Source organism: Ictalurus punctatus, chromosome 25 (genome assembly GCF_001660625.3).
Source record: "Ictalurus punctatus breed USDA103 chromosome 25, Coco_2.0, whole genome shotgun sequence".
In the NCBI taxonomy this organism is placed as follows: Eukaryota; Metazoa; Chordata; class Actinopteri; order Siluriformes; family Ictaluridae; genus Ictalurus; species Ictalurus punctatus.
The window spans coordinates 4,787,015-4,797,717 of record NC_030440.2 but is presented as its reverse complement, the minus strand read 5'-3'; the positions used below and the strand labels follow the sequence as shown (position 1 = coordinate 4,797,717).

The following is a 10,703-nucleotide window of genomic DNA, read 5'->3' as shown; positions in this document are numbered from 1 at the left end:
AGGCATTTACTGAATGGCAGCGCAAGGCACATAAAAGAGAGGAAAAAATGTCAGGTAGGGCCCTCACCTGTTTCTCAGTGTGCTAAATTGCAGAAAGCCGATCCCGAACTGGACTCTGCCCCACCTCAACACCCACAGCCAGTAGGGAGGGAGGAACCTGCAGTTTCAGAGGCACCTCTTCACAATGAGGCGGCCCAGCCTATGCCACTCTATCAGAAACTGTCAGAACTTAGCCACCAACCCCCACCAAACTATGCTCACGTTACACATGAGATTCCATGTGAAGGGACCAAAAACGTTGCTGCCTGAGGGCTTCAGACCAACAAAATTGGACAGAGAATGTACAGTGCACGCCGTGTTAGATGCCCCAATGCTATAAGTGGCCGGAGAAGAAGGCCCTATGCTAGTTCACAGACCTTGGACATTGGAAGACATCAGGAGCAGCATGACGCATCTGCCGGCTCTCCGTGAAGTAGGCGGATGAAAGTTTGGGGATGAACTTCAGATATTTTGCAGAGAATTCAGACCCACCACTCATGAACTAAGACGACTGCTCATGGCGAAACTTAGCACTGACTGGGTTAAGGTTTCACCTGAATTCCCAGAGAACGATGTCCACCTGATCAACCCACAGTGGGATGATGAAGTCAACGCAAGGTACAGAGCACAAATCGCGGCGCTCCAGCAGAGGCTGACGAACACCTTTCCTGTGGGAATGGACATGACAAAAATAGCGATGTGTAAACAACAAGACTCAGAGACTGTATCACAGTACATGTCCAGGCTCACTGAGATCCATGATGCAAACTCAGGCTTGCAGAAACCCGACGCTCTGGCAGATGTGCAGGCGGCCGTCACAGCATTGGAGGCACATCTCAGAAACAGCTTTATGCATGAAAGCAGAAATTGCCGCTATAATCAAACAACAATGTGTAGCCCAGGCTTAATAATGAGAAACACTATTTAGCTGTCTAACCAAGTCACAAAAGTGTTAACATTGATTTTCTTGTTATCTTTGATTGATTTGTAAGTGCGCAAATGGGTGAACTCTATGAGGCAGTGAGCTGACCAATCAGCTGCCAGCTAGGCTCTGCTACAGTTACACCTCTAGGTTAGTGTCTCTGCACGTTCTTTTGGTGCTTGCACCTGAGTATAGGAGGTTGCGTTATCCACTTGGTAAGACCAAAAACGACATGGAGTGAATTAAACAAGTTCTGTACTCATTATTGCTTATACTGACTATACATTGTTGTAATATAGAGAGTAAAAGAGAGCTGTGCGTGAATCCACTGTCACGGAGCTAAAGGCAGTGAATTCTGCTAAAATGGTGAGTTGTTTACCTGGCGCTAGGCCTATGAGTTCGCTAGCATCCATGCTAACAGGCCTCAGGTTTTTGATGCCCATTGGTATTTAACCTAGCCTGCTGAGTTTACTATGAGTTCGCTAGCATTTATGCTAATTGGCGCTTATGGGTAAGCAATGCAAAGGTGCTAATGGTGGAAAGCTAATGTGAGCCTGCTGGATTCAAATGCTAATATGGTAATTAGCCACAATAGGCTAGCGGACTACTGTTTAATGCCTTTGAAAACACTGCCTTTTCCCTACTGTTGCTAAATGGTTAGTTAGTTAAATAATTATGTTAAAAGTCGTGGATTTAATTGTGTTACTGGAGGTTAAAGAGGTACAATTTTTAGTGCATTCTTTCTACTGTTACCGGCGCAGAGGGGGATAAATAAGCACGCTAACACTTTAATGCCTCCAATTTAAAGTAATACAAGTTGATCGATGTTTACATGAAATTCATGCAGTTTTATTCTTCATACTGCTAACGTTACTAAGGTTTCATACAACTTTAGTTAGAAATGTGTGTTTTTATGAAGGATGTAATTTGTGATGTAAATGTACTTTGGATACTGGAGAGAAATTCATATAGTTTTGATATCTGTGAAGAAACATAAGAGTTGTTGTACAATGAGAGAGAGAGATTTTGACATTGCATTATAGGTGTCCTGAAGTATTATCTCATTTTATTTTATAGTAACCTGTAGCAGTCAATTTATTCACTGAATGGTAATTGAGAGAAATGATCTGGCCTTATTTATAGGTCAGGTTTTGGTAAAGAGTTGGAAACATCGTGCGGAGATCCTTTCCACGGAATGATACAAATCCTCACGTTCCAGGCGTTCTTTCAGAGATTCGTAGATTCCCAGTCCGGGTGTGTTTGTGACTGACTTTAGACGGATTGCCAGGCTCTTCATCTTCATGGTGGTAGGACAAACACTAACACGAACTAAAAAGGGCCCAGCGTTGGTAACTGAACTCTTGTCAACAAAGTGAAACTGAGGACAAACTGAGCTCAAGGGAATTTAAAAGAGGATTTATTTACGTGTGCACTTTATTATTTTAGTTTGTTATTTTTTCATAACTTTTTGTATATGTATGTACCAGCCCTGTGTATGTAATACATTTTATGCAAACTGTCATTCTGGTGTGGTATTCTTTTTATTGACCTTCAAATCTCAGGCTCTTAACAATTTAGCATCTTCTGATTCTGGTCCAAACTCATATTACTGATAACCTCTAAGACTTCTTTAGACTACTACACCTATGTACATTCTTACTACCTCGTAATAAGGGTTACAAATGTATCTCCCAGGACACCTTAAACCTCACACAAGTGAAGAGGTATGCAAACCATGCAGAGAAGTTCCTACAAGACGCAAAGGACAGAAAGACAGAGACGAGGAGAAATGACCTACACACAGCCTCACTAACCATCTGTTAGCGTGCAGCCCCAGTGGACACAACAACCCAGAGGAAGAGGTGCGCCATACAGAGGAAAGCCAAAGGGCCGTGAGCGAGGAAGACCCGGCCGCCACGGCTATGGACCAGGATTAAACTGTTAGAACTGCGGAAAAGTTGGATATTTTGTAAGAGACTGTCCAGAGCAGAAGCAAACTGACGGGCGGAGTTAAGGGAAGGGTGAGGCACCTGGGAACAGAAGAGGTGACATCAGACACTCAAACTTTCAGTTAGCTCACAAAGAACAGAAATATATGCACACATCCAACATTAGGCAGACTGACAATTCACAAATGTCTGAACCAGTCATGACCCTTGACCTTTTAAAGTATAATGCCTCTCCTTTTACACAGTTACCATGTATATCTCTTGTAGTTAATGGGCAAAGTATCACATTTTTGCTAAGATTCAGGAGCAACGTATTCAGTAATAAAACTATCCCCGAAAACGAGTTCACAGTCACTGCACTCCATGGGTGCAACAGGACATTCAGTATTAGACCTAATTTCGTCTTCATGCCCATTTAGTTTACTGGGCAGGGACTTAATGTGTGTTTTACATTTAAATTTTATGTCCTCAACTCAGGGAGTAATAATAACTGAGGACTCACCTTTGGGAATGCCATTTGTTAAGGAAACAGAGCTCTGTCTTTATCAATGGTTCATGCATAACAAGCCTGGAGCCTGTGCTCGTTTGTTGACATTGGCTCATGATAAGATGAAGGACAACTATTGATTTTATGCTGTCCTCTGCCCTTCATTGTGCTGTGCAAGTGCATGAAGGAAGAGACTTTAATTTTGATAAAGAATGGTTTAAGGATATCCCAGAAAGTGAAGGGCTGTACCTATATTGGTGTGACAAATTTTGTGCATGTTCAGTCAAACTGAGTGACACACAGTTGCGTGCATTTTTCATCCCAGAATCAGCACCCCATGTCTCATTAGCCAAAATAATGAACAAACAGTAGAAAGATGTGGGACCGTGAGTCAGATTATGTGAGAGTGGGAAAATTACAGATTGGGAACAGAAACCCACCTCCAACATGGTACAGCCCGACACTAGGATTTTGTAAAAAGTTATTTCTGGAAATGTGCAAGGTTAACCGTGGTGTTATTTGTCATGACAAAGGAATGTTTCTGAAGCTTGGGACAAGCCCTACACCACTAGAGATACACCCACAATCTCAATACCCTCTTAAATCAGAAGCTATTGAGGGCATTAGACCAGATTTCAATTCATTTTTGGAGGCAGGGGTCATTGTTCCCTGTCCTAATTCGTCAGTGCGCACTCTGATATTTCCAGTGTGAGAAGCCAAAAAAAAAAAAAAAAAAACCTGCAACCTGATGAGTGGTGATTTGTACAAGATTTGCAAGTGGTTAATGCAGCAGTCAAATAGAGATCTCCAGACGTGCCAAATTCTTACACTATATTAATCCAGGTTCCAGCAAATAGCAAATGGTTTTCAGTCATAGATTTAGCTAATGCATTTTTTCAGTACATCTCTTGATAAATAAAATCAGTTTCGGTTTGCATTCATATTTGATGGACATCCTTACACTTTCACTCACTTGTGTTAGGGATATTGTGAGTCACTAATGATATACAACCAATTGCTATAGGACAGCTTAACACCTCTACCACTTTCTCAAGGGCGCAGTGTGAAACTGACACCATTCAATTGTTGCAGCATCTTGCCAAAGAGGGACACACAGCCAGTCTCTCCCAATTAAAGTATGTACAACAAGAAGTGAGATTTCTGAGGCATGACATTTCTGTGAAGGGAAAGAATCTCTCCGCTGAAAGAGTATCTGCAATCCACATGTAACTGCACACGAGACAGTCTGCCAGGAAGTCTCCCCTCAAGCATTTCAGCACAAGCAGCAGAACTGTATGCCCTCATAGAGGCGTGAAAACATGCTGAGGGACAGTCAGTAAATATCTACACAGACAGTAGATATGCCTTTGAGGTAGTACATGATTTTGGAACAATTTGGAGAAACAGGAACTTTCTGACGATTTCTGGAACACACATAGCCCACCACAAACTAGTCTCTGAGCTGCTGGATGTAGTCCTACTCCCCAAAATTCTTGCAGTATGCAAATGTGATTCACACACTAACAAATTAGACCATGTTTCCTAGGAAAGCTCGAGCAGACAGTACAGCAAAGCAAGCAGCTGCATCTATGGTCCCAAAACTCAAAAGAAAATAATCATTCCTTCTTTACAGCTTTCAGACCTTCAAGCACAAGCTACGGTGGAGGAAAAGGCTGTGTGGCGCAAAGCAGGCTGCACGGTTGTTGATGGAGTTTGGCGGTGCCCCCAGGGCTGTCCTTGTCTTCAAAGTTGACGCATGGCAGGGATCATGAGTCAAAAGGGGGAATGATAGCTGTGATAAAGCATTGGTTTCTCTAATTATTCTAAAAAAAAATAATAATAATAATTGTTTACGCTGTTTGCGCAACTCATAACATGGTTTGAAGGTAGAGAAGGCCATGTCCCTACGTCCAAACAGGACTCAGATGCGGTAGTGATATTGATAATCTCCAGTGATGATGGCACACCTTTTGTGAACCATGCCCTTAAGTAGGTTAGTGAATATTTGGGCATTGATCTGAAACAACATTGTGCATACCATCTGGCCAGTGGTGGGGCAGTGTAGTGGGAAAACGGAACTCTAAAGAATAAATTGAGTAAGTGCTGCGTTGACACAGGTTTAGGGTGGATCAAGGTTTTACCTGTTGTAGTAATGCAGATGAGCATAAGAAAGAGACGCAAGCATGGGCTCAGTCCTTTTGAAATCTTATTCGGGCAGCCTCCACACACAGAAATTGGGCCTGTGACAGTTCCTCTTCCTGATGCAGCAACATGTGATGATGCTATGTTAAGTTACTGTGCAACCCTGTCCTCTGCTTTGCACTCTATTCACAAGCAGGTAAAGGCAGCTCTTCCAGCTCCAGCCACGGGTCCGCTGCATGATCTGAAGCCTGGAGAGTGGATCATGATCAAGGACTTCCACAGGATCAGGTGGAACAAGCCACGGTGGGCTGGGCTATTGCAGGTTCTCATTCAGCAGGGAAAGTCAACCAGAGAGCCACATGGATGCGTGAGAGCCACTGCAGGAGAGTGCCAGAGCCGAGCAATGCGCTGGAGAAGACGGGACTTCGACAGAAGGACTAGAAAGTGATTCTCTATCAAGAGGCCTCTAGGAGGACCGACGCTCACAAGCATATATCTGCATATAGACACCCACACACATGACACACTGCACTCAAACACACATTCTCGCACCAGTTCCTTGTGGTTATATAACACAAGACACCAAGTGGTATCTAGTAGCCTGGGAAATCACAGACATGTAGTTTTTGGAGAAAATGTTGACGACACGGAAACTGTACTCTTAGGAGGACTGAACTTCATTAGTGTGTACTATATAGCAGTGTGTCCAGGACAGAGGTTAGATGATGTGACTTTGCTACCGTACCTCTTACACCCCAAAGCTCCCTGACCACAGACTACTGTTGCAGACTAGACACAACTCATTAGATGTCAACCTGCACATCCACTCATACATTCAAACCTATTCCTAATCATGTACCCTTCCCCTGGTATAGGTGGTATCTGTTAGTAAGCCCTGTCATAGAAATAAACTCACAAATCACTGACTGTTCCCGACAACACTGGGGGTCCACACAACGTCACCTCGTCATGCAGACACAATGTTTATTCTATCATTGAACATATGCACTCTGCGATATGCAACCCTCCACAGACTATTGAGATGGGGTTTGATTGGCTGAACTCAGTGGATGGGGCTCATGGATATTAATCTCTGTCTACCAATAGGAGCAATAATTCTTCTTGTCTTGCTCATTTTGCCTCGTATTGTTTCTCTCGTTCGGAGCATTTTGCCTTGTATTGTTTCTCTCACTCGTTGAAATCACTAATGACCAAACGCTGATGTTGACAAAGACTGATTACTATCCCTATGATGACCAACCTGACTTGTATCCTAAACCTGACTGGGTATCAGATTCTCTCAGCGACACTGACGATGATGACCCATTGACATACATTTCACACCTATTGTAACTATTCCCTTGACCATGATGATTCTCATTTCACCATAAATGAGCTTGCTCATTTATATCCGCAAAAACAGCCTTAGCACCTTCATTATGTCTGTATAATGTTGAACAGTGAAAGGATTCTGCAGTTCTGATGTATTCACATCATTGTAATTTCTGTTATTTTAGTTATCATATTTTGTAATGATAAAATGGGGGAAATGTGAGGGAAATTACAAATTTTTACTTTGTAATAAGTTCGTTCTTGTTCTGTTTCATTTTCATGTCAGGATAACGCCTGAGAAGGCCATGTCATGTCACTGAGATCAGTGCAGAATGTTTATCTGCTCACAGAGACACAAACATGTTTTTCTGTTCAAGGTTCGTCTAAACAGCTTCCAAGATACTAAAACAAAGCCTTTTTGAACTGCCTCAAACTGCTTCTTATCGGTATACAGAATTATGTCATGCTCTGCGTTTCACATGAAACAGATTATATTGAGTCATAAACGTGAAACATCTCATAGTATCATAAGACATAAAAATGTGAAACATCGTATTGAGTCATTAACATGTGCAACACCTTATATTAAGTCGTAAACAAGTGAAATTGTCAGAGTATCATATTAAGTCATAAACAATTGAAACGGATCCTTTAAGTCAGAAATAAGTGAAAGAGATCATAGTGAATTGTAAATAAGTGAAACAAATCGTTTTGAGTCATAAACATGTGAAACAGGTCACTTAGAGTCTGAAACATGTCATGGTACCATTTTAAGTCATAAACAAGGGAGACAGATCATTTAAGTCAGAAACAAGTGAAACAGATCATAGTGAATTGTAAAGAAGTGAAACATCCCGTATAGAGTCATAAACATGTGAATCAGATCATTTTGAGTCATAAGCAGGTGAAACATCATATTAAGTCATGAACAAGTGAAACAGAGCATATTGAATAGTAATAACGTGAAAGAGCTTGTATAGAGTCAACTTTTACATTTTAATGTAAACAATCATATTTCGTATTATTTTAGGTCAGAAACATTTCATAGTACTATATTATGTGTAACTGTGAAAAAAATCATATTGGAGTAGGTCGGGCAATTGATTATATGAGTTTGTTAGAAAAACCACTTTCCTTTGCTCCTAGCGCTGTATAGCGTTTTGAGCGGATAAAGAGCACAAGTGTGTATGGGGACACAGGATGAATGGGAACAAGTTCTGTTACTGTAGTTTTGATGAAAAGTGACTTTCTAGACATAAAATGTCACTTTTTTCACGTTATCACACTTTAACATCAACTTTTACATTTTAATGTAAACAATCATATTTCGTATTATTTTAGGTCAGAAACATTTCATAGTACTATATTATGTGTAACTATGTGAAAAATATCATATTGGAGTAGGTCGGGCAATTGATTATATGAGTTTGTTAGAAAAACCACTTTCCTTTGCTCTTAGCGCGTTCTCAATCGCTGTATAGCGTTTTGAGCGGATAAAGAGCACAAGTGTGTATGGGGACACAGGATGAATGGAAACAAGTTTTGTTATTGTACTTTTGATGAAACGTGACTTTCTAGACATAAAATGTCACTTTTTTCACCTTATCGAACTTTAACATCAACTTTTACATTTTAATGTAAACAATCATATTTCGTATTCTTTTAGGTCAGAAACATTTCATAGTACTATATTATGTGTAACTATGTGAAAAATATCATATTGGAGTAGGTCGGGCAATTGATTATATGAGTTTGTTACAAAAACCACTTTCATTTGCTCCTAGCGCTGTACAGCGTTTTGAGCGTGTAAAGAGCACAAGTGTTTGGGGACACAGGATGAATGGGAACAAGTTTTCGTATTGTAATTTTGATGAAAAGTGACTTTCTAGACATAAAATGTCACTTTTTTCACCTTATCACTCTTTAACATCAACTTTTACATTGATGATGAAAAGTGACTTTTTAGACATAAAATTTCACTTTTTTCACCTTACCACACTGTAACATCAACTTTAACATTTTAATCTAAACAATCATATTTCGTATTATTTTAGGTCAGAAACATTTCATAGTACTATATTATGTGTAACTATGTGAAAAATATCATATTGGAGTAGGTCGGGCAATTGATTATATGAGTTTCTTAGAAAAACCACTTTCGTTTGTTCCTAACGCCTTCTCAATCGCTGTATAGCGTTTTGAGCGGATTAAGAGCAAAAGTGTGTATGGGGACACAGGATGAATCGGAACAAGATCTATTACTGTACTTTTGATGAAAAGTGACTTTCTAGACATAAAATGTCACTTTTTTCACCTTATCACACTTTAACATCAACTTTTACATTTTAATGTAAACAATCATATTTCGTATTATTTTAGGTCAGAAACATTTCATAGTACTATATTCTGTGTAACTGTGAAAAATATCATATTGGAGTAGGTCGGGCAATTGATTATTTGAGTTGGTAAGAAAAAAACACTTTCCTTTGCTCCTAGCGCCTTCTGAAGCGCTGTATAGCGTTTTGTGCGGATAAAGAGCACAAGTGTGTATGGGGACACAGGATGAATGGGAACAAGTTCTGTTACTGTACTTTTGATTTAAAGTGACTTTCTAGACATAAAATGTCACTTTTTTCACCTCATCACACTTTAACATCAACTTTTACATTTTAATGTAAACAATCATATTTCGTATTATTTTAGCTCAGAAACATTTCATAGTACTATATTATGTGTAACTATGTGAAAACTATCATATTGGGAGTAGGTCGGGCAATTGATTATATGAGTTTGTTAAAAAAACCACTTTCATTTGCTCCTAGCGCTGTATAGCGTTTTGAGCCTAAAAAGAGCACAAGTGTATGGGGACACAGGATGAATGGGAACAAGTTTTGGTATTGTAATTTTGATGAAAAGTGACTTTCTAGACAAAAAATGTCACTTTTTTCACCACATCACTCTTGAACATCAACTTTTACATTGATGATGAAAAGTGACTTTCTAGACATAAAATTTCATTTTTTCACCTTACCACACTGTAACATCAACTTTAACAATTTAATGTAAACAATCATATTTCGTATTATTTTAGGTCAGAAACATTTCATAGTACTATATTATGTGTAACTATGTGAAAAATATCATATTGGAGTAGGTCAGGCAATTGATTATATGAGTTTGTTAGAAAAACCACTTTCCTTTGCTCCTAGCACCTTCTCAATCGCTGTATAGCGTTTTGAGCGGATAAAGAGCACAAGTGTGTATGGGGACACAGGATGAATGGGAACAAGTTTTGTTATTGTACTTTTGATGAAAAGTGACTTTCTAGACATAAAATGTCACTTTTTTCACCTTATCACACTTTAACATCAACTTTTACATTTTAATGTAAACAATCATATGTCGTATTATTTTAGGTCAGAAACATTTCATAGTACTATATTATGTGTAACTATGTGAAAAATATCATATTGGAGTAGGTCGGGCAATTGATTATTTGAGTTTGTTAGAAAAACCACTTTCCTTTGCTCTTAGCGCGTTCTCAATCGCTGTATAGCGTTTTGAGCGGATAAAGAGCACAAGTGTGTATGGGGACACAGGATGAATGGAAACAAGTTTTGTTATTGTACTTTTGATGAAACGTGACTTTCTAGACATAAAATGTCACTTTTTTCACCTTATCGAACTTTAACATCAACTTTTACATTTTAATGTAAACAATCATATTTCGTATTCTTTTAGGTCAGAAACATTTCATAGTACTATATTATGTGTAACTATTTGAAAAATATCATATTGGAGTAGGTCGGGCAATTGATTATATGAGTTTGTT

General features: G+C 39.4%; 1 long non-coding RNA gene across 1 annotated transcript; it reads left to right on the top strand.

Annotated features, from left to right (window-relative positions):
- LOC128629157 (uncharacterized) lies at nt 1-2,483 on the top strand. Its single transcript, XR_008393459.1, has 3 exons — nt 1-1,176; nt 1,261-1,327; nt 2,105-2,483. It is a non-coding gene; the product is annotated as an uncharacterized LOC128629157 (long non-coding RNA).
- Nucleotides 2,484-10,703: the final 8,220 nt, after the last annotated feature.